This window comes from Montipora capricornis, chromosome 14 (assembly GCF_036669925.1).
Source record: "Montipora capricornis isolate CH-2021 chromosome 14, ASM3666992v2, whole genome shotgun sequence".
In the NCBI taxonomy this organism is placed as follows: domain Eukaryota; kingdom Metazoa; phylum Cnidaria; class Anthozoa; order Scleractinia; family Acroporidae; genus Montipora; species Montipora capricornis.
In genome coordinates this window covers 8,430,759-8,456,323 of record NC_090896.1, presented here as the reverse complement: position 1 = coordinate 8,456,323, position 25,565 = coordinate 8,430,759, and the positions used below count along the sequence as shown (strand labels likewise).

At 39.4% G+C, this 25,565-nt stretch overlaps 1 long non-coding RNA gene across 1 annotated transcript; it reads left to right on the top strand.

The window, feature by feature from the left end:
- Nucleotides 1–3,566: 3,566 nt before the first annotated feature.
- Nucleotides 3,567–9,025, top strand: LOC138032838 (uncharacterized). The gene is made up of 3 exons (XR_011128486.1): nucleotides 3,567–3,678; nucleotides 4,624–4,835; nucleotides 8,622–9,025. It is a non-coding gene; the product is annotated as an uncharacterized lncRNA (long non-coding RNA).
- The last annotated feature ends 16,540 nt before the right edge of the window (nucleotides 9,026–25,565 follow it).

Genomic DNA, 25,565 nt, shown 5'->3' with positions numbered 1-25,565 from the left:
GCTATGAAAACTGCTCCCAAATCAAATTTCAACCCACATATGCAAATTAGTTCATATTTACACAACACGATGAATCCACACAGACAGAAAAATCCCACTTATCTTTTCCAGCATAAATTTTTCTTTCAACTAATAACCTATTCGCTATTAGAGGCGAAAAAAACTTTCCTATTTCATTCCGTGCGTGCAAACAAGCAACACACTGTGTCAAACATCATATACGCAATTAAATATATTACTCACTGGAGTTCACGATCAAACCCTTCAATTCTCTGAAGAACCTTTTCTTTGAAAAATAAAGCATAAATAGGCAACAGCTTTTTTCAAATAATTCTTGACTGTCAAGAATCAGTCAAATTTCCAATTTGTTTTGTTTTTCCCGCCAAAATAACGAAAGTTTCCGCGCGGTCACTGTTACTGTAGAAGAAAATCTCGTACTCGTTGTCGCTCTCGTTCTAGAATCTAAAGCTCTCTATTATCAAATCGTGAAACGACTTTTGCCAAAATATAGGTACACAAATCTTGGCATCACAGATGAGGTTCATTTTCCCGCATTCCTTTTCTTTGGAAAAATGGTAGTTTAAAATGGCATCTAGTGGGTGAAGTCATGTGGTGTTTGGTTCATTGTGACAAATCAAATCAATGACCAGTCTTAGTGTTTTGTTTTAGGCATGTGCCGCAAAGCTCTCCCAAGTCGAGGTGGCAGTTGGTTTGAAAAATGCAATTAAGCGGAAGGGCAAAGTGGGAGATTTTTCTTAGTGACCAAGATTAAATAATGTTTAATTCGTCTATTCAGGAATATACGAAGACCTTTTAGGCAAAGACAACCACAGACTTGCCACCACACAGTAACATACTATTGAGATTACACAAGCTGAAGATGAATCATCATTTCTTTTCGCATCGACATTTTGTCAGCAATTCCTGCAATATACATTGTTCACAATATACATGGATATACATGTCTGAACATGGGTATACTTCGATGTAATTGGGTATACATGGCTACACATGTCTGTACTTGGCTATTAATTAACAATGATTCCATGAGCGCGCGTTGGATATGAGATGGTAAATAGCCAACGAGGCGATACAAGACGACGACAGTGATGCGGATATTATTGAGGTTAATTCTGTGTCGAAGGCCGAGCAGAAAGTTAAACCACTGAAAGAAGGCTGTTACAATGCTGGAGGACGTGGCTGAATATCTTTCCAGTGAAACCTAACAGAAACGGCAAATGACCTTTCAAAGGTTTTTTCTAATATTCAGTCCACCTGGGTTAGATGAAAACTAAAGGGGTCAGTACAAAGTAAAGTCACGGACTAATTCAAAGGATCCCATTGTCGTGCTTCAAGAATAACACATAATTTTAGTCTGAGAATATGATAAACGATCGTGAGGTTTCTTTAAGATAAACTTGTTACAGTTACGTTAATTCAGATAAGAATATCAAAACGTTTTCTGGAAAAATTGTCTGCTTTACTCTTTATGAAAGATGAAATGATATATGAAATGGATCATATATGAACTGCGGATATGAAATCAAGTGAAGCTATGATCCTCGTAGTTATGAACGCAATTTTTGCAATTGCGTAAAGAAGCCTGAACATTTCAGGACTTCAACGGGGTTTGAACCCGTGACCTCGCGATACCGGTGCGACGCTCTAACCAACTGAGTTATGAAGCCACTGACTTTGGGAGCTGGTCATTTGTGGGTTCCAATGTTCCCGTGATGAATGCATGAATGAACGATGAAATGATATATGAAATGGATCATATATGAACTGCGGATATGAAATAAAGTGAAGCTATGAGGGATCAAACCCCGGTAGAAGTGTTCAAAACCCGTTGAAGTCCTGAATTTTTCAGGCTTCTTTACGCAATTGAAAAAATTCCGTTCATAACTGCGAGGATCATAGCTTCACTTGATTTACTCTTTATATCGATAAAACGAGTGTCGGTTGCGATTGTTCCTGAGAGCCTGCTTAATACACCCGGATAATACGGACACTATGGCGTGTCCCCTTGGTTTCCGAACCATGAACCATTACAAACCCTTTAAGTTCTGACGATTGTCGATAGCGAGAATATCTCTCAAAAAGCACTTCTACCGAGATTATTTTCGTGAAGTATGACGATCAAATCAAGCTATAACGGCAGTAAGTTCCCGCGAAATTTGAAGCAACATGAGATTTCTAATATCCAATTTTCAGACGTTGTGCCTTCTGCAATGATCTAATTTTCCCTTGAGTGAATGATATTAATAAAACGACTAAATATATTTTCACAAATCTTGAAATTATGTCTTTTTGCAGCGGAGTTATAGAGGTTTGAATTCGGCCAAGATCCCATACATTCACTTTAATTTAAAGGCCCACTTTCAACCGACATGCATTGCGTGCCGCGGAGCAATTTTCATATATTAAAATCCTGCTAAAGCTGAAATTCATCCAATCAGATCGCTACGATAAGCAATGCCAATTTTCATAACAAAAACAAACGGTCGAAAAGTCTGTCCGGTTGAAGGTGGGTCTTTAAGCCGCGTTTGCCTCCCAACCAAGATGACGTCAGAAACCGTGAAAACGTCTATTCTTGTTCCTTACTATTTCACATTAATTGAGAAAACCCGAATCACTGGGTTTCAGTGTCACAATATTCTGTTAAAGAGAGGTTGAGTTGCATAAGACAAACAACCCCTTACTCAGCAAAGTCGGTAATGGATAAAAGAACTAGTCATGCAGATGTGGGGTCTGTTATTTTGGTGGCTTGTTTGGCTCGGCACGGTTCGTATATACAACAGTCTCTAGAATTCTGTAGTGTCAGTATTGTAACAATCATTCTTAAGTACTCTTGGTTTTCACGTGACGTCATCGAAAACTAAAAAATAAGGAATTATCAATCCTTTTGAGATTATAGTTTTTAGTTAGTTATTAGAACAGCTAAAGGCCTATCTTTTCACAAATTTTCAATTTGATAGGGTTTTTCGTCTTGTGATAAAGCAAGGTTGAAGTTCTAAGCTTTTGCGTGACACAATATTAAAATTGCGGTCGAGAATGCTATCACGTAGGTTAAAAAAGTAACTTATCCGCTGAGATTTTGCAATCTGAACAGACCACATGACCATTAAGCACGGATTTCGTGCAGCTAGTATAAATATTATTTTTAGACAAAAAAATTAACAATACCATTGTATCCTTTAGAGCCTGATAACTTTGACGGCACCACCTAGGTCTACGCTTGTGCTTTCAAGGCTTGCGTGACCATTAGTTTTGTAACTTAGATATACAAATCTTATTATCACGGTCGAGTTACAGTTTCGCTTTTGTTTCTTCCCGAGTCGTTTGCGAACAATGACAAAAACACAGACAAATAGAATCGGACAAAAGCCGAAAAAAGGTAGTTCGCTATAAGGAAGGCCCTATGAGGCCAGACTGTATCAATATTATTTTTAGACAGAATATCAAGGTTGAGAATGATAACCATGACACTGAGCAATTGTGACTACAATTGCTAAGCCATTGTTTATATGGGCATAACTTCCATTCGGCGTAAACGTAGAATAAATTAACACGTTGCTAAAATCCAGTCATGCACAGTATTCAGTGACTTTCAATAAGAAGTACTGTTTGCAGTCCCTCGATCAGTGGCAATTGCGAACCCCAGAGCATAACACGCAGGTAAGTTTCAAGTATTGTCGAGATCTAATTGAACAACTATGCAACAGTCTCTAGCAATTACACCAGAAAAGTAACTTCGAGTTTTGCAGACAGATGCGAACAAAATTTTCAAAGATTGCACAACACAACTTTTCCAGTTCCCAAGTTAAGGTCATAACGTTTAACTGATTTCCCATTTTAACTTCATCTCCTTGTTAGCGGTATCCAGATCTAATGGATTAATAGAACTTCTCGCGGTTTTCGCCAGCATTTATGATGTGTGGGGCAAACACAGATGAAACTACAGTAAATGTATGGTTTTGCAGCGGAATTTAAGCTTCAGTCTATAACTTCCCTATAAATGTGACCTCAGTTTCCCAATTTTTCACACAACTACATATCTTATTTACCCAACGGGAAGTTAGACCATTAGAAAAGGCCAAACAAACGAAAACTCGATGTGAAAGAATCCCTATATGGCAAAATAGATAGAAACATGGCTATTTTGCATAGTCAAATTGGCAAGCGTACTTTGCATTTTGAAATACAAACGTTAAATTTAAAAACACATAACGGCATGGTTGAATGAAGTGATACATAACTTTTCTATTTTAACCAAACGACCTCTGAATCCTACTTTCTATCGATTTCGCAGCTTTCAAAGGTTATCAAATCGAAACACGAGTTTTTCAACTTAGATACACAGACCTTGGTACGTATTACGTTTAAGTTATAGTTTCCGAAGTTGGTTTTTAGTATAAAATGGCATCCAGTGGGTGCAGGCATGTGGGTTTCGTTTCATTATGATAAATGAAATCAATGACCAGCTTTGCTCTCCCAAAACAGTGATCATGACGAGGTGGCAGTTGTTTTGAAAAAGACAATCAAGCGAAAGGGAAAAGTGGGAGATTTTGCTTAGTGACCAAGATCAAATAATATTTAATGATGTTTAATTTGTCCATTCAGGAAAACAGGAAGACCTTTTAGACAGAGACAACAACAGACTTTTGCCACCACACGGTAACATACTATTGAGATTACACAAGCTTAAGATGAACAAAATAGCTCTTGTCATTCTTGTTGCTGTCTTTGTACTCGCCGCTTTGGTTGTGGAGACTGAAAGCCAACATGGAGGTTATGGAGGAGGTTTCGTGAAAAGAATACAGCTTAAAAAAAAGGTTTGACATCTCAAAAGTACCTTGCAAATTGGTTGTGTTGCTTTTGCTGGATGGGGCTTGACTTGACTTCTTGAGGTTTGGGAGAACAGAAGTGTTGGAGCCACAGGGATACTATAATGAATCACCATTTTCTCCTTCACATTAACAGAGCTGAAAAACGACTGCGCATGCCCCAGATAAGGCGCGCATTTCGTGCAAATTAACGCGAATGTGTGCCTGTGTCACTTTATAACTCTTGACGGTGTGAATTTTGGAACTGAGTTCGTGGTGATTTCATATTTGTTTTTGAAGCATGAATAGTTCACAACGTTTGGTCAAGTTTGCACACTAGGGTATTGCCCATGCAATCGCTTCAGTTTTCATCAACAAGATAATTTGGGCAGGGTTTTCTGAAATCACCTTGACAATTAATCATATTTATAATGAGTTAGTTAAACGTAACATATTAGTCCTTTTTTCTAAGAGGATACTTGAAAGTTGTCAACCTCTTCCTTGAGCCAAGGCAGCAGTTCATTTGGAGTGCTGTCACTCTGCAATAGCCACTTAACCTCCAGACTGCCCCCATAATTAGCCAGCTGTCCAAAAGAAAACACCTTGTCAACTTGTCAAGTTGGAATAAACACAAGTACTGGAGTACATGGTAATTGTTTATCCCTGTCTCAGAGATTTCTTCAATGATAAGGTAAATTGGTCGCAAGACTGGCCTCTCGGATTACACTCAGAAGTTCTAGTTGCACAATAGTGTGATCAATAACATTGCTTATTGCCGTAGTGGGGCTTGACATTTGGTGTATTGTTGTGTTAGAGAATCATTAACACTTGCCCACCAAAATACCCTGTGCAATCAACTGATACACCCATGTTCAGGAGGCTGCTGGCCCTTTAATTAATGGTCCGGAACACCATGTATGAGGAAAAGAACAGTTTGCTAAATGAAAGTGCAATGTCCAGGCCCTGCTTCCTGTTAATCCTAGGATTATTGCCTGAAAAATACTGCTTGAAAATGGCCAGAAAGTGGCACCTGAGCGACTTAATTGTAGTCTAGGTTCCACAATCTAGTCTAAATAATGATAATTTATTATTATTATTATTATTATTACTGTAATAATTCAACACACTTGGTGTCAACATCTAAGTCAAAACTTGAAAGATGGTACTTTGCTTTCCCCCTTGACTGGTCGTTTATTTCAAATCTATGTTCAACCCAACGTCTACGGCAAAATTATGAAAGACCCAAATCTAAGAACACTAGTTTAGGAAAACAGTTAAGGGTCATTGGTTGTATGTGTGGTTTTATAGTATGTTTATCTCATCACGTTTTCTTTGTCTTGGTTGTGTAATAAGAATGACTTTTTGTACTAATTTTCAGCAGTTTCCTGTGACTAGGAAGATAATATTTATTATGATATTGTAGATTGTAGCATTGTAATATGCATCTCATGGACAATAACATTAATTTTAATTTTTTGTCCCTAGGGAGATGGATCCACCTGGTATTATTTTTGGAAGTTTTGTGAAATATTAACTCTAAAAGGATCGAGAAGAAATTGAGCGGGTTTATTTTTTTCAGCAATAAAGTACAATAATGCTAGTGGGTTCACTTTGTCCGTGTTGGTAGTGTGGAACAAAAGACTGGATAAAGTCACTGAAAAATCCAGACAATGCTGTTGAGTAACAGTTAGCAGTGTCTTTAGTACTCTTCACATTGTCAAACTTTTCAGTGTTTCTTCTTAGAACTGAATGCCAGTCGTAAACTTTTTTTCAGTTATGAACTTTTTGGACCAGCACAGAACTTTAGGGTACCACTTCTTTAAATGTTTTACTGATAAAACAAAATGGGGACATATTCAAGCAAAAAGATCACGAATGCATGTTGTTTGCACCACACAAACTTTGCGAGTTCACTTTTGATCTGATGAGTTGCCAACCCAATAATGCTTCAGATACACATAGTGAAGACTAAAATGGTTTTGGTTTACATGCCAGAACACTTCCAAACACATTCAACAACAGTTTATCGAAGAAATATTCATAATTCAAAAAGATCTTCTTAAGCTTTGAGACCCACACGGAATAGCCCTTGCTCTGGTATTATACTGATGACTGGATTCCATCCACTTACACAATCATCTTTTTAGGATAATACCACCTAGGCCAGTCGGCAGATAGTGGTAGAGTGAACTTCTTCATGCTATACAGCTAAAAATATTAATTTTGTGGCATGCCCCTTTCAGGGGTGTTTCATATCTATAGTTGTCTATGCTTTTAAAGTTTTTGTTCAAACTCATCAAGAAGCATGCATGTGTGAAATGTCTCAAGATCGGTTTTGCAATATGGACTGTTGTCTGATGAACAGAGCCTTTTAAAATTTTTGTAGTTTCTTTCCAATTGTTAAATCTGATTAAAAGGCAAGCAAATCAAGGGGCAAATTAATATTCTCTGAGTTATTTAATGTCATTAGTTATAAGATGGCTTTCCATGGTGAAACACTTTTTTGCCTGCTCTCTGTACATCATATAATTTGTTCACTGATTTCTCTCAGTTCTGTTGGGGCCGGCTTTCATCGCTCTTCTGTAAATTTAACAAAAGATGCTGTGTAAAGAGCAAAAGATGCATTTTGCTTTTATGATAATTGTAAATTCATATTGAAATTTGGGGAAAGGTGGAGCTCAATTTGCCTTCTTGTGTCTTTGCATACTCCATTATCACGTCAGCTTGCTCGCAAAACATATGACCATCCGGTCTATAATTCACAAGTTGTCTTCCTTTGTTGTTCAGAATATTATACAGGGTATCTGAAATGTCATAAGGTTTTTGAGTGTCTTAAGCAACACGGACAAACAGGCATTGTCCTGTATCGCAACCACTTGCAATTGGCGAACTAATCTTCATCGATAAGTTCGAAGCTCTCGCCAATTCCACCGCCTGAACATCCGATTCGCCAAAACAGGCTTACTGGGAATTTCTGGTCTTCCCAGCAAACCAACAACTTGCAAAAATGTATGAGAAACTTGCGACAAAAAGCCAGCAATGTCAAAAACGTAAACATTAACGATTAATAAATAATATATGAAATGGATCATATATATGAACTGCTGATATGAAATCAAGTGAGCTTCACTTGAAAGTAAACATAGCAGCGCTGGTTACTTCGATTCACCGTATAGTCACACGAAAGGTGCATTTAACGAACGAAAATTTTTTTTACACAATTTCTACCCAACTCAATTTTTGGAGAAACATCAAAACTCGTCAAAGTTTGTAACAAAATTTAGTCAACGCCTGTCATCTTCCGGCGAACAAATAGTCTTTTTGAATGAGCGCGCCCTTGAGCCTGCGTTTATTGCCGCGGATCAGTGACTTGCGCAGTCGTTTTTCAGCTCTGTCCTTTACATTTTGAAAGACAAACATGTCAGTAGTTTCTGCGATATTTTGGTCAGGGGTGTACACACACAACTGGTAAAGCCTGCGACAGAAAAAGGCTCAGACTGAAGATTAGCAGCTAGCGCGCTTTCCCTGACACTATTTCTGATCTCTTGTGTTTGTCGCTGCCCAAGGGCCATGTTTCTTTGTGTCTCAACCAAAAGAAAACAGTCGCACAGTTTTTGCATAAAAAGGAATTCATTCCCAAGAGGCTTGACTTCACCTCTTCCACATTACTGTATAGGGACGCAAAGCTGGCCGAAGTGCCGACAGTTCGTAATTTGCATGTAAGCAGTAATGTCATGTTGACAAAGTTGATCAGGAAAACACAAGTTTGAACATTTATCTTATCTGAACTTTCAGAGAGAAGCACGAACCATCCATCCGTTTTTTGCTTGTGGTGATAAGCGCGGCTTGGATGCGACAGCGCAGGGCAAAGCTGAGCAAAGAAGAATGAATGAGATAGTTCAGTGGTTTCCACGATAAATCACCCAATCACCTTGCTCATAATAGTGATTTGTTCTTTGTAAAAAAAGTAGCTTTAACGTTAAAAGGAGTATCCTTCATTTGTAACCACATGATAACCACTGTATCTTAAGATTAGCAAAAGATCACAGATCTCTCGACACGCCTTCTTATAACTTCATAGATTGGTTGTAAATTCATCAGAAGGTAACGAAGTTGTTCTTTTTGACAACATGGTAAAGATGAATTATTAGGCTAGTTAACGAGTAATGAATGAATAAACACTTTCAATTGTAGACCTGCACTTGCGGTTTTACTGACTTTTGGGGTTCTCTAAATCCCTGATCAACTTGTGCCTTTTATTCCAGTTCCTAGGAAAAGCATCAACTTTCCAGGAACAGCTAATTCAGAATGAATCGTCTCATTCAAGCACTACACTGACGATTCATGTTCATTAAATTTCACTTTATTTGAGAAAACCCAAATCACCGCGTTTCAATGTCAGAATACCGTGTTGAAGACAGGTTGAGTTGCATTAGACAGAACCCGTTACACACGTGGGACAGTGCGTGCAAGAACCTGAACAATTTAACCAAGTTAGAATTATCAAGGCCATTTACGTAGATTAAGTAAGGCCTTCAGACTGTCTTTGCCATTGAAGAACTCAGTCCTGTAGCGATGAATTGATATCAGAGAAACAAATTTTCAATTGCTCGTTGCGACGATTCATAGCGAGACTGATTATATCAGTTGAGATGGAACGAGTGCAAAGGAAAATAGCCAAAATAATCCAGGACCGAACGAAGTCGAAACCATGACTATGCGGTTGGGCCACACTCTAGTACCTTCTGACAAGCCATCTGCAGGCTAGTCAGGCAAAAGCCAAGCCCCCCGGCAGACGTCCTTTGGTGACGAATCCCTAAGAGCGTCTGCGTGAGACGCTAGGGAGAGCCCTCATTGAAGAGCAAAGGTTTTTCATAGTTATAAGATGTACCTTATACTTTCCGGCTGGGATCACGCGAATGTAATTCTTGACCTAAACGCCTTGAGTATGACTAGAGTCGAAAATATAACAGTATGGATGATAAAAGCTGTGGAATCATTCCAATAGGCGACGTTTGAGTCTACTATTTATATAATGGTATAATGCAACCTTTGATTATTAAAACTAAAATTTATAGTCATTTTAGCATGCTATAAATATTTATAAATGCATTCATCTGCATGGAAGAAGCTCAGGCTTGGGCTCACGTGTTGTAGTGTAAAGGGGCCTTGTGTTATTGAACACAACCCTGCGGGACTAAACATGATGTGAGCCTCACCATTTTTCGCCCTTCTGGGTCATAACCCAAAAGAAAGCAAATAAGGACCTCTCTTCCACCCCCTCCCCCCAACACAATTGACATCACGGCGTACTTGAGGAGATCGAGCACACCACCATCCTGGCATAGACGATTTCGAGTTAGGTAAATTTTATAAGATCACCCTGTTCTTGGTAGAGGATCCCGAACTTTAAGAAATGTACTAAAATGTGAAAAGCACGAAATGCCCATTATTAAATTCTCATGCTCGTGCCTTCCCGTTATTCAGCTAAGGTACCGTATGGCCGTATATGGAAACTTTTTTTGTTGGTCATTTCAGTGACACTGAAAGAACTTTATGTCGTTTTGCATCATGGAAACTGGTCAGGGTTAAAACAGTTATTCCCTTTGCGCTTGATGGATCGAAGTTTGGTTGTAGTCTCGTTGCCTATGCAAAGCGTGCTCAAGGAATAGACCTCTTTAGCTTGTACATTTTGTTTTCCCATTTCAGACCACGTGATGTTCTCATGGGAATTTTCCTTTTGTTTTTTCATAAGTTATTCGTACACAAGCACGTGCATAACTATTAAGACGGCATTTGAAAGTTACACGAAGCGAGAATACGATTGGTTAAAAAACGAAAAATACTCCATGCATTTTTTGCTGTACTCCACAAATCACCAAACTCCAGGTTTTGACGACCACGTGAACAAACAACTATTCGTTGACTGTACCGATTTTACCTGACGTCACGGCGGCCATGTTAGGTTCAAGAAAAAAATTAGAAGGTCACTAAAGGTCAAGTGGCCGTCAAGGTCAACAAGGCGAAAGGTAAATACTTCACAAATTCCTTTAAGTAATTTGTTTATTCTAGTTCCGGCGATCGATTCTATCGGCAAATCTCAGTATTAATACAAAATACGAGTTGACGTCACGGTTTGACTGCTTTTAGAGCCTTTATTGTCCCTAAATAAAATGATATGTGGTATCTGGTAGACTCCCAGAACTGAATATTTTGCATTCCTATATTAGTGTTACTGCATTTAGCAGACATTATCTTCATCATTATTAATCGGTGTAGTTTTGCTAATTTTGTTCGATGTTCACATACCGTACGTCAAGATGCGAAAATTGTGAACGTTTGCGATTGTATCCCGATTTCAACTCTCACGCTTTTGGGCATTGCGTTATTTTTTTTTTTCCGGCAAGAAAGTCACCGCCCCGACCCCCCCCCCCCCCCCCCATCAAGTCCGATGGTGCCCGTACGCGTATGATTTGACTCTACTATTATGCAAAACGTACGCTATATTTTTCCATTGTTTTGGTACCAACATAGCCGTCTTATTACGCGAGTGCAATCAAAGAATAAACCATTCATTTTCTATTTTTGCTTTTCTACCGTTCATACCCATCCAGTTACAGGACTCTTCGCCCGTATTGAACAAGACGGAATAATTGCGAAATACTTGCGATAGCGCTAATTTATATTTTGGAATGACGTTCTCGTTGGGGTAGTCGACGTCGTCTTTGCACTCTCTATTAATATAATTGACCCAGCTGTGGCTTACGTCTGTCTTTGGGGTGAAGAGAAAGCTGTAATGCCAATTATCATATGACCTGTACGCGACGACTCGCGATGACTCGAGCAGGGCCGGAAAGAGCCGTCCGGCCCTGCTCGTATCGCGTACGGCCCTCATACAGGGATTTTTTCAATAGTTTTGCAATGAAAGCGCGCGCGAGATGCGAACTAAAACAACTTTGTTGCTATATAAAGCCCGACTTTTCGGTCAAAATGAGCGACGTAAGTGAACATTCCGAATTTTGTTACCCGACAAAAAAAAAAAAAAAAAGGAAAAGCGTGGTGGTCATATGATAAAATGTTATTGACTAAGTTAGGTCGGGCCGGACGGGAACATATTTGGCCCTCGGGCATGGCACACGGACCTCGCTGCGCTCAGTCCGTAAGCCATGACCTCGGGCCAAATATTTTCCCGTCCGGCTCTCCTACTCAGTCAAGTACACGGATTTACTGCGGGTAAACTTAAAAGCTTCCAAAAGCCAAATTATAAAAGGACAATTCCGCTGTAACAAACCTTGTCTGGTGTTGTACCACAATCCAGCAGTAGTTTGCAAATTACGTGTGCAGCCGCCAAATCAATGGTTTCATACATATAGGCCCTAATAAGCAAAAAGCAAGAAAATAAAGTAATGAACGACCATTTTAATACAAGCAATTTGTAGGTTCCTTTATAGTAACAGGTAAACAGTAAACCGATCTCACGAAAAGATCTATCGAGCCCGAAGTAATCGGACAACCTGGAAACTACTTACTACAACGAGCCTTATATAATTGTGCCGAAATGTTCGTCGTCATGGCCGCCATGTTGAATGACAGAAACATCAGTGATCTCTTATTAGCTTCGTTCGTTTGTCATCCAGCATTTGTACCTTTCGTCATTGATTCTGCTTATCTAGATTTTGGTTGTAAAACGACTTGCACCATTCAGAATAAACTTTGAGTAACATTTTAAGCTAAGTTAGTTTAGTTTAGGCCACTGAAGTTCTTGTAAATGTGTGTTATGTCGTACGAAGCAATTACCACCCAAAATGGCATAACCTCACCATGATTAAGAGCGACTGCAACTAGCCAGCGGTTGCTTGTACCTCTAGACAATGATGTCACTTCCGCTTTCGTTTACGCCGTCTTCAAGCCACGATCCTACTCTTTACAACAAGTCATCCATACAGTGTATTTCGAATGAATGAGTCAAAAAGTTATTTACATTGACAAGGATACCCAGGGAGCCCAAGATTCCTTCGGTCGTCACCGAAAATAACGATGTTTGACAAGTTCCAAAATGCACAGTTGTAATTCAAGTGATGTTTACAACGTGAACAGCAGTACTATTTACAAACTCGAAGCGAAGCGGACAGTTTGTGAACTGTAATGCAACACTGACCCGAATATTGTAAAAAACTTAGAAAATAAATTTTTTGAAATATTATCGCCGATGTGTTAGAAAAGCGTGCATGAAGCAAACTTGCAGTAGCGTGCGGTCTCAAGAGTAATCAGGTATTTAATAGTTTTGGGAATTATTGAAGGTTGTCGGAGACTGCCCAGAGAAACCGAACATTTAGCACGTAAAGAGTGAGGAAGTGCTAACTTCACGTTGCCATGGTAGCAAATCTTCTGAATCTTCTCTAACAGTTCTCTGGAGTCTTTCCTTGTTTTATGTACCGAATTCGATCAATCGCGGGTCAAACACATCGAAACATGACAGCGGTAAATTTACTTTTAACAGTGCTTGTCTCTAGTCAATTCCTGGTGTAACCGGGAACAGCTCTTTTTAACTTACTTCTGGTTCACTTGTCCATAACTACAACCCTCGATTTCCTCAAAACCTTCGATCTATTTAATAAGTATCGCACAACCTTAAAACAGTTTAGTATTTCGTATCAAGGAACACTGTTTTAGAACTCCTTAAACATTAGTCTACTAGTCTAGCTAACTATAAACATTCCCTTAAATGTGAACTTTTATCGAAATAGTCTAGTTAAATTATGTCGATCTCATTTTGTAAATAGTTTTGCTTGTAAATAAGTTGTATTAATCTTTTTAGCTTTTTTTTCCCTGTGTCCTTGTTTTTATTACACATAACATGGGAATTTTATTCCATAAAGCTCATTTGTACAAATCTATACGCCTTTATTTTCATATGTGAAAAAGGCCTATACAGCCAATCAGAATGGCGTACAGCTATTTCACATGTGGAAGTATAACCAATCAACGATAGCGTAAAGGCGTTTCCATGCCAATCACTCGTGTATCTCGTGCAAATTGTACTTTGTTATTGAATTAAATTAAATTTGCATTTGGTTCTATTGTTAGTGAGTTTTTGTTTCTGATTCGCGTTCAGAAAACTATTTTAATGAAAATTCTCATGTTATGTGTAATAAAAAGTTCATGACATAGAAAGTGCTTTGTACGGGGTTTTATTCACTTACGTTCTAATTCGCTTCGCTCAAACGAACGTAAAACATTTTACCCTAAATTCCCGTAATACAAACAAATACCACGAGAAATATGGTAGGATGCGCAATCGTATCCAAAACAGTTTATTATAAGATAGAAATTACAAAAAGAAATTGTTACTGCACTTTTTTTTTTTTTTGAGATACTACTGTATGCAGAAACTAATCTACGCTCCATAATACGTTACAAACCTAAATACTTCGTTACATGCAACCTGTTTTCAAGGCTTTCTTCAACATACATATCCTTGGCAGAATCAGATTTCCACCTACCATGAATTTTAAGAAGTTTTTCTGGAATAGAATTCCTACTATGGCGTACGACAGCTGTAATGCCACCGGATCTTAAACTATGAAGACCATAATAATTGGGGTTGCAGCCCAGCTGACTTAAGGTATCCTTAAGATATCTCTACAGGTAGTATAAGAAATCTTTCCGCTCCTCAGGGTATAGCTAGAAGTACTACGGTGAAAAACAAGTGGTCTAAATAAAGGGAGAGGGCTATTTAAGTCAATACCAGATAAATCTAAATAACGTTGTAAAACACCAACAGGACAGTACTTAGATCCAGACGCACAAATATAGATGAAATTCCCTTCCCCATAAACATCTGTCTTACCACGAGGCACAAACATTCTTATATAATCGCTGTGAAATTCGATATGCTCCGGAACGATATTGCATAATTCGTCATAACGAAAAAACCCTGCGAAGGCTAAAGAGCACAACGCGGCAATACGGAGATTCTTTAAATTAGCATCTTTCTTGTGATGAATATCTAAAATACGCCTTATAATTTCTGTGGAAATAGGCTTCTTTTTCATAACTGGCTGTGCGGACTTCTGGCGTTTAGCAGATTCGATGTCGGACATTTTTGCAAAATTCACTATCTAAAGGATTACGATCCATAAACTAGGGACAAAAGAATGTAACCATTTAAGGGCCGAATGGGCTCACATTACTGAGGAACTAGAAGCGGAAGACTCCTGAACTTCAAACAAATATAGATAAACAACACTAAGAGGAAAAGGTAACTGCATGTTGAACTGTCTACTTTTAGACCAGTCCAAGAACTTTCTGATAACACGAACGTAAGCTTTAGTGGTCGAATCCGCCCTGGACTTCAACATAACATTTAGCACTTCATAAACGTTGATTGAAGAAAACTGTGGAAAACCTTTCCGAGAATTACTTGATAGCATAATCTGTAAAGACAAGAACAAAACATACATACTAGAAGAACAAAAGAAAGACAGAACATCTTTTAATAACCGTACAAAAATCCGTCATTGATGAGGCCAGTGCCACGTAAGACGTTAAATGATCGTATGGGCCAGTGCCGCGTAGATCAACAACCATTGATTAGGCCAGTGCCACATAAATCAACTATACTCCTATTAGGACAGCACCATATGAAATGACAGACCAAACATTAGGCCAGTGCCTTACAAATAAACGGCATACTGCCTTGGCCAGCGCCAACAACTGAAAAAACATAGGCTAGTAGACTTATCGTCCAGTAAATTAATCAGTAAATTTTAGTCTAACGGCCTGCTGAGATTTAAGATAATGTAATACGCGTGGGATGATACCAACTGGATGGACTACTAAGCAATTTTCCCCTCGAAGAGACTGAAAGAAAAATCAACACCCGAGGAATTGGGATTCCAAAACCTCGAGAAATACCTGGGGATCTTGCGGTTATAATAATTTGCAAAGCAATCTACACTATGCGGACCCCACAAGTCATCGAGAAAAAGAAAAAATTCTTCAGTAATTTGCCAATCATCAGTATCAATTAAACGACTTATATAAACAGCTTGTTGATTCGAAGTGCGAGGGATCCACTGTACATCTAAATGAATTCCCGATCGGATACAAATATCAAAAATCCCTCTGGCCATTTGTGCAAACCTAATTTCATGCTGCCCACTTCAACAATCTTAGCAGCTACTTGGCTATCCGTAAACCACTTAACATGTGATCCAACACTGAGGCAAATGATTGCAAAGAAACTCAATAACAGACAGTTCTCTCCACATTGAACTTTGACCTCTCTCGTTCTCCGACCACGTTTTGTGGCACACAAAATCATTGTTAAAATCAGTAATTGCTCCACATCCGGTGGCACTGGCGTCAGAATACACAAAATAACTTGGTACCTTACTTACAAAGCAATACCTAGTGTTGATATTAACCATATTTTCCTTCCATAAATACAGTTCTTCCTTGCAGTAATCGTCAAGAAGGGATATAGAATTCCAATTAACCCTGCACGAGGTGGACAAGACACAATGTCTGGTCACTATCCTAACAATGTTACCGACTACAGGCCCGGTAGAGATAACTTGACCTGTGAAGGAAGACAACTCTCTCGCGGAAACTTTGAAATCGGCTTCAATAATATGATCAATTGAGTTAATGATCTTAACAATTCTCCTTTCCACAATTTTGAAAGTACCTAATGCAGCATTCCAGGTAATACCCAACCAGTCCAATACTTGGGTGGGTTCCCATACCGATTTATCTTCATTGACAACAAAACCTGCGTTGCACAAATCCGCCCTTACAGCCCGGGCCTTAATGCGACAACTTTCTCTATCCTGAACAGTCGCCCAACCATCATCCAAGAAGATGGCTATACAAAGACCCTGTACTCTCCAATACTTTTTTTTTTTAAGGTTTCAAAACCTTAGTGAAAACCCAAGGGGAGAGGACAGACCGAACGGGAGCACAGTAAAAACATAAAATATTTCCTTAATGGAATCGGGCGCACGCCATGAAAACCCCAGAAAGGTTTGGTGCTCTTGTGCAATGTCTACATGATGGTAACCACTTTTTAAATCGAAGGAAAACATGAACCCATCCTTCACAAAATAAGACATTGCGGTTTCTCAGTCTTCGTACTTAACACTTTGCTTAAATAATGACTTATTGACATGACGCAAATCGAGAATTAAACTTTTTCTTACCGCATGGCTGCACAGAAACTGACAAGGGATTTACAACAAAAGGCTGCTCATTAACCAAACGCACCCGGTCTGAATTAAGAAGCTCAAGAACAACTTGATCTACAAAAACAGCATAAATACGAGCCGACTTATTATTTTTCAGTTTTACGGCCAACGGAAAACTAATGAATGGCCGTCTGTAGCCATTCTCTATAAAACAAAAAACGAAACCCGGAGCCCCTATTGATCTGCAGAAAACTAAATTATTCTTCAGATTACCCTTAACACGTAATGAATGTCAGCTTTCAAGTTCGTAATCCTGTGTAAACTGATGTACCTGCGCCAAGGCATCATCATTGCTTTGGTTGAGCTGATTGGCCTGAGGTTGGCTTGTTGTAGGAGATTCCAGGAAAAGAATTGTAGCTAAGGGGCTGCTAACTTCCCGGCCAGGACAAGGATCGGCAGTCCTTAGCCCAGTGTCCAAATTTGCCGCATTTGAAACAGCGGAAGAAGTCGCCAAAAGCGTCTCTACGGCCTGAAAGATAAAGGCAATGACGAAACCTGTAGTAAACGGGAGGTTGGGGGGGGGGGGGGGGGGTGTGGGGGGTGGAGTTTGCTTAAAGCAGAAAGATGAATAAACTGTATGGAACCGCAAGCGTGAATGGTAATCAAGAGACAGCGGAGGGTATAAATACTAATAACTGGCCAATCCTGACATACATGAAAAACAGAATGCACAATAGTGGGTGCGGCAGGTGTGAAATGAAAACACCGCAACTAATTACTTGGAATACCAGCGGAAAATATACTTACGTTGTTTGTGTCAAAAACCCGAACGAACGAGGAACGAGCGAGTGAGGGTTTTTGACACAAACAACTCGTGAATAAAACTCCGTACGCCGCACTTTCTATGACGTAAACTATATATACTGTAATGTATGTGTTGTAATATCGCATCATCTTTTCTCAAATGTAATGTGTACTTTCACTAATCTTGGAAAGCCTGGATCCACATATAAGTCCCAGGCTTCTAGTTAGGCTTCCTCGTCACTATCCTTTATTAAATTTTTCTCAAATTTGTGTAACCTACAAATGACAAAAGAAATAAATAAATAATAAAAATAATAAAAGTTAACTGATAGCAAATCGGTTTACATTACTTGTTGGATGACCCTTGATGATGATGGCGGACGGACGTCTGTCTGCGAGCTCTGAAGCAGTAAGCACCGAACAACGTGAATTCTCCTCCGAACAAGATATTCCAGATCCGGCACCATGTCTCTTCTCTCAAGACGCATGAGTTAAAAGCAGAACTGAACAAGCGTGGACCCAAACGAAATGGAAATAAAAGCATATTAATCGATCGACTAAGAGCCGCCATTCAATCTCAAGACCATGGCGAGGAGCCGATTGAGAGGAGCAGCTCGAACGCTGACAGAGATGAATGTGACACGGCCTGGGCTTGTTCTAATGACAAGCTCACAATTGAAGATTTATCTTCTTTTACAGACCACAACACCGGGAACTACATGCTCTACTCTTTGCGACAAGTGTGCGGGTTCTTTCACGTCCCACAAGATTATGAACATTGAAGGGTTGCGAGACGGGACCTCCGGCTTATCATCCTTATCCAAGAAGAGTAGAGAGTCTAACCATTTTTGCAGATGTCATTACAAAGGCAGCACTTTCTCCTCAGTTATTGAAAGACCTGAATGGTGGTCCGGCTAGAGTCGAACTCACGACCTCCCGCTTGACAGTCCGGTGCTCCACCAACTGAGCGACCGGTGCGCGGTGCATGACCAAATATCTGAAAGTGTGAACGGTATGCCACCAGTGCATGACAAGGAATCCCCCTGTAAACAACGTGAAGTCCAAACAAAGGAGCAAAAGAAAACGCAGCAAAAAAGTAAAACTTTTAACGAACGCAAACCCAGCTGAACCACATCGGCCGACTATTGAGCGAAATCAAATTAGCCACCAACATCGGGGAATTCCGAAAGCTGTACAGCAAATGCAGAATTCTTCTATTTCGGTCTCTTGTGGGAATCCATCAACAGATCATATGGGCAAAAACTTAAGAAGCTTGTCTTTGTAGCTGGGGATTCCATTATTCAACGCGTTCAGGGTTGGGATCTAGCAACAAATGATAAGCATGTGTCAGTCTTTCTAGGATGCTCGAATTGCAGATATGGAGGATTATTTAAGGCCCCTGCTTAGAAAGGAACCAGATGAAATCATCCTCCATGTGGGAGCTAATAACATACGCCACGAAAATCCGCGCAGTGTGGCTGAGGGCATTGTCAATGTGGTAACTCAGATTCAACAGGATTTCCCGACTACGCATCTTGCAATTTCACCACTGCTACCCAGGTCAGATAACTTAAAACTTAACGACAAAATTAAGGAGGCCAATAAAATCTTAAAGTCGTTTTGTAGCTCTCGTGGGCTTACATTGCTCCGCATCAATAATATAGGCTTAACTTGTTTAAATCGTAGGGGTGTTCACCTTAACCGCAAAGGGTCTTCACTTGCTTCTTTCAAATTGCTATGCTGATTTTCTTAACTCTAATTGAATATTTGGTAATGAGCCTGCTATCCATACCTCGTCCAAGCCTCTATAATGAGAATAGGCCATTTCCGAGTTGCTGTTTGTCTCGGTTTCAAAGTGAGTCTTGGCGCTCAACTATTGTAAGGGAAATGAGTTTGATTTGCATAAGAATACGCAACTCATTTCCACTTGAATGGTTGTGCACCAGGACTCGCTTTGAAACTGAGGCATGCAGCAACTCGGAAATGGGCTATTATAACCGGAAACTTGGTCATGACGGTACATCTGAACCTGACCTAACTTTCAGTTTACCCAAATTTAAGGGCTTTCAAATTGCATTTGTCAATATTGTTAGTTTGCCTAAATACCTGGACGAGCTTCGCTTAAGAATGCAATCTCAGACATTAGACATACTAGCCTTAAGTGAGACTCATCTTGACAACAACTTCCCTGATTCTGAAGTGTCCATATAGGGTTATACACTTGTTAGGCGTGACCGGTGCAGAGGTGGTGGTGGTGTTGCCATGTACATTCTTAACGTCATCGATTATAAAATCTGATCCAGATTCTTGAGTTCTTGTGTATTGAAATTCAAAAGCCCAAGGCCAAGCCATTTCTTCTTTCAAACTGGTACAGACCCCGAATTCACCAATTGAGCTATTTGATAAATTCGAGACCCTTATGGGAAAGATTGAAGCGGAAAATGTCGAATCAAATACAATAGGTGATTTCAACTGTAACCTGATGGCAGCTACCCCTGCTAATGAAACTAGACACCTTATTGAACTCTGTGAGTCGCATCAATATGCTCAATTGATCAAGGAGCCCACACGCGTCACATCAAGTTCTAAATCACTTACCGACTGTAGCGCCGCTCACGGCGTCTGTTGAAAGGCGCGGAGTCACAAGCCAGACAACGTTTCGCGATGAGCTGAATAGCGGTTGTTTTACTGCTTGAATAAGGTCAAAGGTACCACGGAAAACCAACTTTGATTAACGGTGATTTAATCGACAATATTCAAGCGTAAACTGAAACACAATGTAATCAATAAACTAATCACTAAGTGCTAGGGAAATAAACAATAGGAATCGTATATGTACAAGAGCGGACATTGCGATTATAGCTTTGATGAAACAGATGTTTTTTGGGAGTGCCACTATGATATTGAAACGTGAAAAAGAATAGCTTAAGATGTACACAATCGTACAGAAGAACTACATAAAACAGAAACCTAAACTACAAGGAATAATAATTACAGACGTCGACAGTTTCGCAAATGAAAGAAACAAAATAGAACCTTAAAACTGAGGTGTGACACCTGTAAACCCAAAGCAAATGAGCCTACAGAAACCGCGATTTTACTAAGTCAAAATACTACAATGTAACCTTTCCTTAGGACTAACATAAACGTTTTACTTACACATCGGTTCCCGCTTGCGCAGCAACAGTCAAAGGTAACTTTCTGCTAAATTATTATAAGCGCTGACAAGTTCCACACTACACACACGCAGGGTAACTAAAACTAAGCTAAGACAAAGTCCACAAGAAGTGTAAAACTCAAAAGGTGTTAAACTAATGACGTAAAGGGTGAAAGAAAAGTTAATTAGTGAATTGAAAAGGAATCAAATTTAACAATTAAATGAAAAGGAAAGCCTTCAATATAGTGTTGAACTTCATTACATCGACTATATGCTACTTATAGAGCATGGGAAGTGTGGAAACAATCATTTTTAGCAGTAGCCAACCTTCATGCACCTGTTAAGAAAAGGAGAGTTAGGAACTCTAAGAGGGCTTTCCTTTTGTCAGAACTGGCCGGCCAGACCTGTCATTTTGCAAAGAAAATGTAACAATTTGAAGGAACACTGGCATGATAATCCCTCGCATTCTTCTAGAGGAGTATATAGCGTCTTGGAAGATTGTTCACTTAGACTTAGTCCCTCCAAATATACCCGGTCTGGCCGGTCAGTTCTGTCAAGTGGAAAGCGCCCTACGGCTCCCTTGGCTCACCCCTGAAATCAAACGATTGTGTGGGAAAGAGACAGAATAAAGCGAATCGCAACCATCACCAGTGATCAGTTGAAATGGGCACAGTACAGGCGACTTAAGAATCGTGTAAACCATTCTATTAAGGCCTCCAATTAAAAAGAATTACTATCATTCGTACTTCGAAGATAACGTTGGGAAAGCTAAAGCGACTTGGAATGGAATTAATACATTATTATCGCGAAAGAAAACTTTGCTCCGGCGTCAATTTGATTATTGGTGGCACGGTGATAACTGACCCTCATGAGCTAAGCAACGCTTTAAACAGGCATTTTACCGATATTGGCCCTAACTTAGCGGCTAACATAAATCCCCCTCGAGTCAGCTTTCGTGATTTTGTAGAATCTTGTGATAGTACCTTCGAGTTTGAATTACTTACTATTGACGGACTGCGCAAACTTGGGAATGATATTCTTGAGGGCAAGGCTGATGTCCTTGATGGTATTCCAAGTTGCCTAGTAGAGCTATCGTTAAAATTCAACTTTACATTAATTGCGTCCTCCCAGACACATATTTTTGATTTAGTTATTTCTACTGGAATCATTCCCAAAGACTGGAAGAGTGCTAGAGTAACTCCAGTTTTCAAAGCTGACTCGAAGGTTGACCCAGCCAATTACAGGCCAATTTTTGTACTTTCTGTAATTGCCAAACTCTTTGAAAAAGCCATCTTTAATCAGGTATATACATATTTAAATGACAATAAGCCACTTTCGAAATATCAGTCTGGCTTTAGACCTATGCACTCTACTCTTACTGCTCTTATTGATATCACAGACAATTGTATAGCTCTATATAGGTGTATTGCTTTATATAGCCCTGTATTGTTGTGTATAGCTGGGTATACCTATGCATAGGCCAGTTAGCTGTGTATGGTTATCATTACGCTGTATACCCGTCGGACATAAAGTGTATGTAATGACATATATGTATTGAGGACATAATAATTCCCCATACATGACGTACTTACATTCTCCGGGCGCTCACCCGCTGACCAGGAAGCCCGAGGACTCTGGGTACGAGATTGTGTCGATTGTGATACAAACGTTTCAATAAAACCGCTGATTACCGCCGAAACTGCTGGCTCACTAGTTCCAGTCTGGTCTCTCACTTGTTATCCAAGATGGCGGAGGAAACATTGAAGAAATATGAACAAGACTCCGGGCGAATTCTCCAGTTAACCCTCAATCAAATGTAGAAAGATACTGGTATTCAATAAGACGATATAGTGCTGACTTGGAGGGTGTAATTTTTAAGAGTGAGGCTTCATGTTTCCTTTGGAACAAGGCTGATCATGAGCGCATCAAACGGTAATAAGGTATTGTAATCCCTTGAGGATTATTTCTCACAATCTAGAGAATCATCAGAATAAAAGCTTTCATTTTCATTTACACGAGTGCTGACTATGTTCAAAGTATGGAGCCTTCAAAGAACACTGCTGAAGCTTTGAGTAGCTAGTGCCAATGGATTTAGTGCCAGAGCAGCAACTGGGGAAACTAATGTAATTAACTCAAATCAAATCAAATATGTTACTTTGCGGAGGATGGGGGGCAGGGGGGGGGGGGGGGGGAGTGGGAACCGGAGTACCTGGAGAAGAAAAACCTTTCGGAGCAGAGAAGAGAACCAACAAACTCAACCCACATATGACGCTGAGTTTGGGAATTGAATCCAGACCACTCTGGTGGGAGGCAAGTGCTCTCACCACTGCGCCAGCCCTTCTCCCTGACTGATTGGATCAAATCTGTATATTTGCACCCAGTAGTCAATTTACTCTGTAACTGTTGTTCGTCAAATCTAAATGTAAGTTAAAAATTATGATTCCAACCTAAATAATTATTGTTTGATTTCCATTAAGTTCCTTTGTATTTTAACCCTATTGATGACAAATAATGATATTGGGGGACAAATCTTGATAAAAATTTAGCTACATGCAGGATGAAATCATTTAAGTTGCCAGAATTTCACTTAGAAAAAAATAGATCATTGGACACCTTGTTCCTAGATCTTGGCAATAGCAAAACTGAGGAACCATATCACTCTTTTTGCACAGCTTCTTGCACTGGTCATTGATATGCTTAAGGAAAACTCCGTTAATTGCATCTCAAAAAACCATGTCTTCCATCACAATGTTTCAAAATCTGCTGAGGTTTTGCTCCACTATTCATCCTTGTTGACAGTTGTTTGATATATTCACTGTTTTATTCACTTAACACATGATATACATATAAAATATCATCAATAATTTTAATGTGAATTTTAACACTGATTGGGCACAAATAAATTATTATTTATGGTCTTCATCTTTAGTTTGTTGGTTTGAGCAAATTATTGAAAGTAATAAGATAAATGACTAACTTTGTTGTTCTAAAAGTTATCATATTATTATTATTATTGCCAATAACAGGAAAACTGTATTTTGCATGTGAATATCATTGCACATTATAAATTATAAAATAATTGTAAGGATAGTACAAACACTCCGATTGGTCAATAGGTGTGCATAGATAAGAGTATGTAAACACAGCTGTGACATCACACAAATTTTGATTAGTTTTGTGATGTCAGATGCTCGTTTTGATTGGCTGGTAGGAAATATGAGCATATATCAAGAAAATCTGTTTCAATCAAGAAATAGAAAACCAGCATTTTCCTTCATTTATCAAATTAACTATTTTTGAGAAATATTTTACAAAAGCAATAGTGGCCTTTTTTCTGTGTTTACATAGCCTCATATAAACGCAAGGGGATGCTCAACAGTTATGCAAACGCTCGACTGTGTCGTGGGTTTGCATAACTGAGAATTCTCCCAACTGCCCCTCGTTTTAGAGGAGGCTATGTAAACATGGTAAACGTCCTCTAATACTTAAATAACACAACAAAAATTAACTATTTGAATGGTTGCCTTATCTAAAGAGGAGCACTTCTGGACGGCATTTTTCTACTAAGCACTGGCCATTGAAGCAGATTCAACCAAACCTTCACCTGTTGGGTGCATCTGGCAAGATAGTCCAAAATGCACGCGGGGCTTTTTTCTGGTGCAAACAGGGACAATCTGAATTATGTTGATTTCTCTTCAGCTGACTAAACATAACACTGTATCCAATCAATGTAACATGGAGACAATTTGGCATGTAACAGGGTTCCTCATGCACGAGCCCAAGTATTGAGGCCTGTCGAAGAATAGGTTATTGGCTAACTGCAGCTCTTCTGACCCTAGGATTTACCAGTTTAATAAATTATATACTGGCCTAAAACAGTGATTTGAAAGTTAATTAATGCCCAAACCAGCCTAAACCGGCCAGACTTAGTATTTTACTCTGTCTACTGCCAGACGATTTTACTCGTCAATGGGGAACCCCTAGGCACCCAATTTACTGTGGCCATAACAATCCTTTGAAAACTGAGAACCCAAAAGTTGTTTTTCCTTCAAGCTCTCCTCTCGATTAGAAACTATCCAGAAGATGCAGGTTATCAAGATCACTTGAGATTTAAACTTGATTTTTTATAACTAATGCAAACTGGACATGAAAGGAATCAACTTCCAACTTTAATGCAATATTGCACAAAGAAAATGTACTTACAAAATTCGTTATTGCAGTAAGAGAGTGTATCAAAAAAGTGTGCAATAACCGGGTTAGCTATTGGCTTAATCTTTTCTTCCTCACCACGGCCGCATTCCAAATCGCTACGGAGTCAAGCTTAAGGCTATGCGTTGTTAAACACACGCGAACAATAATTGGGCCATTCCATTTAAAAGACGCATCTCTTCCCCCCTATTGAGGGTAGGATATTAAAGATCAAAGTGCCGACACATGGAGAAAGATCAAAGAAACCGACTGGGTTACCCCATCAGAAATCACCCCCACTTACCCCCTCCCTCCCCCTGGATTTCCAAGCCCCTCAATAGGGGGGTGGGTGCACATAATAAATGGGATGGCCCATTACACTGTAAACACATGAATCGAACT